Source organism: Ranitomeya variabilis, chromosome 4 (assembly GCF_051348905.1).
Source record: "Ranitomeya variabilis isolate aRanVar5 chromosome 4, aRanVar5.hap1, whole genome shotgun sequence".
NCBI lineage: Eukaryota > Metazoa > Chordata > Amphibia > Anura > Dendrobatidae > Ranitomeya > Ranitomeya variabilis.
In genome coordinates, this window is record NC_135235.1 from 610261530 (window position 1) to 610271448 (window position 9919).

Sequence of the window (9919 nt, forward strand, 5' to 3'; positions counted from 1 at the left end):
TCTTCATACACAAACATGTAGTAGTGCCAAGAATGTTTAAAGAATATTTATATTTACTTTCTTATTTATATTTGTGTGTTACATGTTTGTAAATTCCCAAAAAGTAAATTAAAATGAAAACAAAAATTAGTGTGTGCATTTTTTTTTCTTCAGAATTTGCCTACTGAATAGAAAAAAAAGAAACGTAAGGAGGCCACTAGGCCTCTACATTAACAGCAGGCAACATAATTAATCCTTTGTCAGCAGTTATATTTAACTGAGGGTGAACACGCTTCATATAAATATAGTGAACATATGGACCAAGTGGACTAAAGGGTCAAAAATAAAATTACCCCTTTTAGATAGGTCAAAATTTGCTAAAAAAAATTCTACATTTTGCTAACTTTGTGAATAGTCTGTCACACATAAAAACTAAAAAAGGTTAGTATGCCCAACAAAAAATATCTGAAAAAATAAAAAAATCCCTCCAAAATACAAATTGAGTTGAATGCCACAAGAAAACCAGATGTTTTAAGAGCAACCATTCAAAAGACAGGCCTAACTGGAAGAAAGTACTTTTAGGTGCTCAAAACAAAGGGAAGGGACCCGCGGAGGCCAAAAAACCCCATAAAATATTATGTTTGTGAGTTTTATGGAAATATTCAAATATTTGGGCTTTACAGACTAATAATTTATAGCAGGGAGCAAGAGTTTATATACAATCACCTCTATCAGACATGAAGAAAATTCGAAAATTGTGTAAGGTTGCATTATTGATATTTTTTTCAAAAATATTTGTAATATTATCTAACATTACCCATATATTAACTATCTGGTAAAGAACAACTTACCCCCTCACCCCAAAAATATATTAATTAAATAGTATATGGTGAATAATCAATTAAAGTGACCGAACTGGCCAGTAGCTATAAAAATATCATAATAGTATATGAAATGAAAGAATATACAACCCAACTTCCCCAAAAATTTGAGGTGCAGTGTAAAATGTAAAGAAAACAGGAATGCAATGATTGGGAAGTGTCTTATAGACATATTTTATTCACAAATGAACATTAAACACAGATTAGACGTTGAACGTTGGACATTTTTCTATTTAATTAGAAAAATTTACTCATTTAGAAATTAACGGCAGCAACGCGTCTTAAAAAAAAGTTATGCGTAGGTCGTGTGCCTTCTCTTATTTTTACAATAATCTGTAAATGCTTGGAAAGTGAGGAGGCAATTGGTAGTGTTCTGGGAGAGGAATGTTGCCCCTTTCTTGTCTGATGTAGGATTCTCTGTGCTCCACAGTCCGGGGTCTTTACTGGATTTTTCGTTTCATAATGAGCCAAATATATTCTATTGGTAAAAGGTCTGGACTGCAGGCGGCCTGTTCATCACCCAAACTCTTCTTCTGCGAGGCCTTGCTGTGGTGATTGATGCAGTATGTGGTTTAGCATTGTCTTGTTGAAATATATATGTCCTTCCCTGAAATAGAGGTTGTTTGCATGGAGTATATGTCCTTCTAAAACTTCCATATAATGCCCAGTAATGATAGCGCCTTCCAAAATGTGTAAGCTACCTGTGTAACCCCATACCATCAGAGATGCAGAAACTGTGCGCTGATAACAAACTGGATGACCCCTCTCCTCTTTAGTCCATAGGACATGGGGCCCATAGATCACGTGCATCCAATATTGACCATTGGCCTTGTCCTTTGTGCACATGGATTTCTCCAGAATCTCTGAATCTTTTGATGACATATTGTTCTGTAGATGGTGAGATTTTCAAAGTCTTTGGAATTTTACCTTGAGGAACGTTTTTCTGAAACTGTTCCAAAATTTTTAGCTGCAGTTGTTCACAGTTTGATGACTCTCTGACCATCTTTGCTTCTGAGAGACTCTGCCTCTCTAACAAACAGTTACGTGACCTTTCAGTCGTTTTCCATTAGTACCACTTACTTTTTCCAGCCTTTTGTTAACCCTGTTCTAACTCTTTTGAGATGTGTTGCTGACATCAACTTCTAAATGAGTTGATTGTTTTCAAATAAAATGAAAAAATGTCCAACGTTCAACTTCTGATCTGTGTCCTATGTTCGGCTGTTAAAAAAAAATGTCTATGAGATATTAACAAATTATTGCATTCTTGTTTCCTTTACATTTTTCTCAGTGCCCCAATTTTTGGGGGAATTGAGGTTGTAATATATTATGCTACTGAATCTTAGAACATTCAGGAATCATAATTATACAAAGGAACAGATTTTTTTCATATTTTATATTTTATGATTATAGTTCTCAAGATATTAAGAATGTCTGTGTGATCAAAGACATCAGAAATCCGAGAGATGTAAAAAAAAGTCCTTAATTGTAATAAAAAATATAAATAGTTGGTTTTTAATAATTTAGATTTTTTTTAAATTTTGCCTTAGTTTTTTTTTTTTTGTTTAGTTAAGAAAAATAAAAAGTATAACTTAATCTATAAAACTGCAAGATTTTTAGAAATTGAAGAATTTTTCGGTATGCTATATAAGGTAATTATAAGTGCAGAAAGGATAGCATTTTTTTTTATTTTAATCTTGTTAAGCTTTTTTTTTTGCATTGGTTTAAAGTTTCGATATGAAGATAAATAGGGCCGTTGCAAACATCTGATTGAAAACTTTCCATTTGCAGTGAACCAGAGGAGGGAGTTTAAAATAGTCCAGAAAGTTAATTATCCATCTGTTTATTAAACATTTCTGTCTGCACCTGGGAATAAATAATGAAATAAAAACCTCTCCAGTTACATGGGACTGTTTTGGGACAGGTTTGAAAAGTGAGAATTTATTTTACTCCCGTATTAACAATTTGTATGCTGTATTCAAAACACCACGTGAAATAGTTTTATTTTGTACAAAAAATATTAAGCTTTAAAAAATGTAATCTTCAATACATATTTATTACTATTATTTAATTATTTATCTACATTATATTTATATTATATAAAATTGTAATTTTTTTCATTCACTGTATTCTATGGTTTTTATTTAGAATTTTTAATAAACGCTAGATCTTAAAGGAAATATAATATAGGCTCTTATAGCAATCGAGTGTTTTGTTATCCTAAGTTGCAGGAATAATAATAATAATAATAATAATAACAATAATAATAACAGTAATATTTTTTTCATTGAAATTAAAGATTGACAAATTCTAAATTAAAATGAAAAATGTCAATTTAAAAAATATATATTTATTCCCCTCTTTGTTTTTGTTTTTTAGCATTGATGATTTATAGGCCGTATTTCCTTAGAAATGCATCTGACCAGATGAATAATAGCAAAGTTTGGGGTTAGTGGTTCTTTGTTTGGCATGTAAAGTGACTCAGCATTCAATGTGCCAGTGTGAAAAAGTTAACACCCCTCAATTAAATTAAAGGGGTAAAAGGGCCAGCTGCACGAATACTTTATTAAACAATCAATGATAATTTGAAACAATTCCATCTACTCTAATCCGAATCTTAGTTCTTAAAGGCAGTGAGGCTTTTTTTTCTAATATTAAATTCAAAATATTCTTGTATTTCAAAATTTTTTAACTATCTGGGATAAACAAGGGTTAACCTTGCCTTCCCCCAAGAGTAAACCTAATGGCAAAAAATTCCTTCAAGAGTGCTGCACAGAAAAGGTCATAAATAGCCCCAGGGATTTTCTGGCCTATCTAGATGTTTCTAAATCACATATGTCATATTTTTATGGAAACCTCCCCAAATTTGTAATTTTTGAATTTATTAGTAGTTTTGTATTTTTTTAAATTACTTAAAGTACAAATCTAAAATTAAAATGCAAAAACAAAACGCACATTGTATGCTTGAGCACGTAATTTACAATTAAGAAATTCAACTACTTTGTGTCTTATGGATCAGTGGAGCTCGAGAGGGTTGTTATGTTTAATGACAAAAAATCAAACTTTCCAAAAATTCAGCGAAAAATCCACGTGAATTAAATTTCATTGTGGATCAGATCCAGCAGATGGTTAACTATGTGTCTCCTTGCAGTGTGTGGACTTTGGCAAATGTACAAGTGAGTGCACCTACCTGCATTGGTGACCTGTTCAACTGGCCAGGTGGAAGGGCGCATTTCATAATCCTCTGATGAGCCCCCCTCAAAAAAAAAGATATATAGACCACCCCCTTTTTCTCAGGAAGCCACCATAATGAGGTTCCTTTTCTCTGGGTAATATAGAAAGTTGATGGGGGAGGGGGATTGCTCTTCCACCATCCCCCACCTCCTCTCTCTTCCTGCCTCCACCATGCTGAGGAAGCTCTCATTGTTCTTGCAAATTGGTCGTAGCCATGTCCCCTCCCCTAAATCCCAGAAAAACCCACAGATTCAGTGGAAGCCCGGGGCTCCTTCCTTCTGTGACCAAAACCTCATGCTCTCCCCATTCCCAGCCCCCAATGCAAGTAGTCAGAAAGCAATGGGCAGCATGGGAGCTGTCTCCTGGTACTCTCTACCTTGGCCCTAGCAAAGTGCAAAGCAGTAGAGCATGCATTGAGAGGAGACATCTTCTAGGCTTGGGTGAAGATCTTCTTAAAGAGACATCCTGGGGCAAAGATGAAGCCCTCTGTATCCCATTCTTGCTGCAAGACCCTCTTCGGTTGCATGGCGCACACTGGCTTGGCCGCTGCTGGTACAGATCTGCCTGTCCTGAGCTTCTGGGTAGATAGATGCTTGTCTGGGAGGGGGAAGCAGCAGCTGATCCATCCAGGCTGGGAGGGAGTGTGAGCACTGGGGAGGGGGAAAGGGCACTGGAGCAGCAGCTCTTGTCAGCCTGCCAACTCTGGTAATGGAGCTTTAGTGCACGCCTCTTATTAAGGTGGAACAGCCCCATTAGCTCTTGAAAAAAAAAAAAAAAGCTCCATCTATTGTGTTCCCCCTTAACAAAGGGGCATAACATTGGCTGGCAGATAACTTGTATCCTTATCTTTCACATAAAATTATTTCGGATATACTTAAACTTATACATTGTCGCTTGCTGTAAACAACAGCCACCAAGCAGTGCCTACCGCACGCACTCTATATTATCCAATTATACTTCCCCGCAGCCATATGGATGCGACTCTCTAAGTGGCGCTGAAGTGCTTATTTCTCAGTTATGGCTGATAACAAACCATAGAGGTTTCGTGCCCTCTACTGAAAAAATAACCCTGAGCATTAAAACATTTATTTTTTGCCTTATTTTTCTTCAGTATTGTTATTATTATTTTATATTATTTTAAATTACTCAGTTTTTACTATTTAACCCTTTTACCCCCAAGGATTGTTTGCACGTTAATGACCGGGCCAATTTTTACAATTCTGACCACTGTTCCTTTATGAGGTTATAACTCTGGAACGCTTCAACGGATCCTGGTGATTCTGACATTGTTTTCTCGTGACATATTGTACTTCATTATAGTGGTAACATTTCTTTGATATTACCTGCTTTTATTTGTGAAAAAAAAACAGAAATTTGGCGAAAATTTTGAAAATTTCTCAATTTTCTGACTTTGAATTTTTATACAATTAAATCACAGAGATATGTCAAACAAAATACTTAATAAGTAACATTTCCCACATGTCTACTTTACATCAGCACAATTTTGGAACCAAAATGTTTTTTGTTAGGGAGTTATAAGGGTTAAAAAATAACCAGCAATTTCTCATTTTTACAACACCATTTTTTTAGGGACCACATCTCATTTGAAGTAATTTTGAGGGGTCTATATGATGGAAAATACCCAAGTGTGACACCATTCTAAAAACTGCACCCCTCAAGGTGCTCAAAACCACATTCAAGAAGTTTATTAACCCTTCAGGTATTTCCCAGGAATTTTTGGAATGTTTAAATAAAAATTAACATTTAACTTTTTTACACAAAAAATTTATTTCAGCTCCAATTTGTTCTATTTTACAAAGGGTAGCAGGAGAAAATGGACCCCAAAAGTTGTTGTACAATTTGTCCTGAGTACGCCGATACCCTATATGTGGGGGTAAACCATAGTTTGGGTGCATGGCAGAGCTCGGAAGCAAAGGAGCGCCATTTGACTTTTCAATGCAAAATTGACTGGAATTCAGATGGGACGCCATGTTGCGTTTGGAGAGCCCCTGATGTGCCTAAACATTGAAACCCCCCACAAGTGACACCATTTTGGAAAGTAGACCCCCTAAGGAACTCATCTAGATGTGTGGTGAGCACTTTGACCCATTAAGTGATTCACAGAAGTTTATAATGCAGAGCCTTAAAAATAAAAAATCATATTTTTTCACAAAAATGATTTTTTCGCCCCCAATTTTTTATTTTCCCAAGGGTAAGGGAAGAAATTGGACCCCAAAAGTTATTGTCTAATTTGTCCTGAGTACGCTGATACCTCATATGTGGGGGTATACCACTGTTTGGGCACATGGCAGAGCTCAGAAGGGAAGGAGCGCCATTTGACTTTTCAATGCAAAATTTACTGGAATTGAGATGGGACGCCATGTTGTGTTTGGAGAGCCCCTGATGTGCCTAAACATTGAAACCCCCCACAAGTGACACCATTTTGAAAAGTAGACCCCCCTAAGGAACTTATCTAGATGTGTGGTGAGCGCTTTGACCCACCAAGTGCTTCACAGAAGTTTATAATGCAGAGCCGTAAAAATAGAAAATCATATTTTTTCACAAAAATATTTTCACCCCCAATTTTTTATTTTCCCAAGGGCAAGAGAAGAAATTGGGCCCCAAAAGTTGTTGTCCAATTTTTCCTGAGTACGCTGATACCCCATATGTGGGGGGGAACCACCGTTTGGGCGCATGGGAGAGCTTGGAAGGGAAGGAGCGCCATTTGGAATGCAGACTTAGATGGAATGGTCTGCAGGCATCACGTTGCATTTGCAGAGCCCCTAATGTACCTAAACCGTAGAAACCCCCCACAAGTGACCCCATATTGGAAACTAGACCCCCCAAGGAACTTATCTAGATGTGTTGTGAGAACTTTGAACCCCCAAGTGTTTCACTACAGTTTATAACGCAGAGCCGTGAAAATAAAAAATCCTTTTTTTTTCCACAAAAATGATTTTTAGCCCCCAGTTTTGTATTTTTCCAAGGGAAACAGTGTAAATTGAACCCCAAAAGTTGTTGTCCAATTTGTCCTGAGTACGCTGATACCCAATATGTGGGGGGAACCACCGTTTGGGCGCATGGCAGAGCTCGGAAGGGAAGGAGCGCCATTTGGAATGCAGACTGTTGTGAATTCTGCTTTTGGGTTCCCTCCGGTGGTAGTAGGTGGTAATGCAGTTGTCCCTGGGTTGCAGTCCTGGTCAGGTGTGTCTGCTTATTGCAGTTCTGACTGGGGTATTTAGGTGTGCAGGATTCATTAGTCCTTGCCAGTTGTCAATTGTTGTTGGGAGGTGTAGGACCTCTGCCTGGTTCCTCCTGCCTTTCTGCCAAATTAGCAAAGATAAGTGTCTGTTTTTTTTTCCTGTGGCACACATGCTGTGTGCTTCACAATTCAGTGCTATTCTTTGTGTTTTCTTGTCCAGCTTAGATTGTGTCAGTATTTTCTCAGTCTTGTTGGATTCTCTGGAGTGGCAGATATACATTCCATGTCTTTAGTTAGATTGTGGAACTTTTTGTATTATCTGTTGTGGATATTTTTGGAAGGGTTTTAATACTGACCGCCTAGTAATCTGTCCTATCCTTTCCTATTTAGCTAGAGTGGCCTCTTTTGCTAAATCCTGTTTTCTACCTGCGTGTGTCTATTCTTCTCCTACTCACAGTCATTATTCGTGGGGGGCTGCCTATCCTTTGGGGGTCTGCTCTAAGGCAAGATAGCATTCCAATTTCCATCTATAGGGGTATTTAGTCCTCCGGCTGTGTCGAGGTGTCTAGGGTTTGTTAGGCACACCCCACGGCTACTTCTAGTTGCGGTGCTAGTTCAGGATTTGCGGTCAGTACAGGTTCCACAGACTCCAGAGAAAGTTTTCATGCGGCTCCAAGGTCACCAGATCATAACAGCAGACTTAGATGGATTGGTCTGCAGGTGTCACGTTGCATTTTCAGAGCCCCTGATGTAACTAAACAGTAGAAACTCCCCATAAGTGACCCCATATTGGAAACTAGACCCCCCAAGGAACTTATCTAGATGTGTTGTGAGAACTTTGAACCCCCAAGTGTTTCACTACAGTTTATAATGCAGAGCCGTGAAAATAAAAAATATATTTTTTTTTACACAAAAATTATATTTTAGCCCCCAGTTTTGTATTTTCCCAAGAGTAACAGGAGAAATTGGACCCCAAAAGTTGTTGTCCAATGTGTCCTGAGTACGCTGATACCCCATATGTTGGGGTAAACCCCTGTTTGTGCGCAAGGGAGAGCTCGGAAGGGAAGGAGCACTGTTTTACTTTTTCAACGCAGAATTGGCTGGAATTGAGATCGGACGCAATGTCGCATTTGGAGAGCCCCTGATGTGCCTAAACAGTGGAAACCCCCAATTATAACTAAAACCCTAATCCAAACACACCCCTAACCCTAATCTCAACTGTAACCCTAACCACACCCCTAACCCTGACACATCCCTAACCCTAATCCCAACCCTATTCCCAACTGTAAATGTAATCCAAACCCTAACCCTAACTTTATCCCCAACCCTAACTTTAGCCCCAACCGTAACTTTAGCACCATCCCTAACCCTAACTGTAGCCCTAACCCTAGCCCTAACCCTAACCCTAGCCCTAACCCTAGCCCTAACCCTAGCCCTAACATTATCCCTAGCCCTAACCCTGTTGTTCAGGATTTAAAAAAAAAACTAACAAGCCTGTTTACAAAATAGCACCCCACCTTTTCACAGGTTGTCTGTGGTACTGCAGCACAGCCCATTTACTTAAATTGAGCTGAGGAGCTGTAATACCATGTACCGCTTATGAACAGGTGTGGGGCTGTTTGTAAAAGAAGGACAAAAGGCAATGTGTTAAGTATTCCTTTAACTTTAGTGATAGTTGCCATAGTATAACTCACAGTCACAACTCATCTCTGTCTGTCTCGCTACTTAAATCCCTGTCAATCATCTGCCATCACCGAGATAAACTGTAGGTGGCAGAACTTTTCCAGGAAATAGTAAGAACATATTTTACATAATGCCTGTCACACTCGCAGGTGGCGCACGTGGATCGTGAATCCATTGTGCCACAGGGCCGGGCTTGTCTAGGAGGGGCGTAGCTAAGCAGCTACCTGATTTTCACTGGAGCTTCTGATGGTAGTCAGGCTTGAGCTGCAGGTAGTTGCCAGGTACCACTCCTAGGCAGCCCCCAGTACTACAGCTGCTGACCCCAGAAGGGCAGATGCGCAGACAAGGTTGGATTCGGAGCCTGTTCAGACAGGTGCGGATTCAGGGTTTGGGTACCACCAGAGCAACTTTAGGTTCAGAATCCGCAACTTCAGCTTTAAGGCCGAAGCAGCTTTAAAGTTTAGATACCGCCGGAGCAATTTCAAAGTTTAGGTACTGCCGGAATGGCTTCAGGGTAACGTACACACTAAACGGGAATTCTGGGACAGGGTCTGGATAGCAAACTAACTTTAACTAGATAGGAGGAGGGACCTGGCCACATACAGTTGCACACACAATACAGGGAAACTACAGGGGTCTCTCAGGCAACTCCCTACTGGGGAGGGTGTCTTTTATGCAAAATGCCTCCCAGCATCGTGCATGCACTAAGCACGCTGCTGGACACCTGTGTGGCATGCACAGGAGATAGGATGGAGAAAGCAGGAAGCAAGGATGCTGCCGTGGCACAGGGCGGGGAGTATGTCGGCGTCCCTGCTGGGAGGAGGAAGAGGGACCATGCAGGAACGCCGGCATAGCGCTACAATGTCTATTTTGATAGTTCGCAGTCTACCGTGTCCTGCTTAGTATTCTAGGGCTGGTACCAGTCTTTGTACTGGCTTTGTTC

General features: G+C 39.2%; 1 long non-coding RNA gene across 1 annotated transcript; it reads right to left on the bottom strand.

The window, feature by feature from the left end:
- Positions 1–223: 223 nt before the first annotated feature.
- LOC143766029 (uncharacterized) lies at positions 224–5047 on the bottom strand. Its single transcript, XR_013213501.1, has 2 exons — positions 4048–5047; positions 224–2078 (listed from the first exon to the last, which is right to left on the bottom strand). It is a non-coding gene; the product is annotated as an uncharacterized LOC143766029 (long non-coding RNA).
- Positions 5048–9919: the final 4872 nt, after the last annotated feature.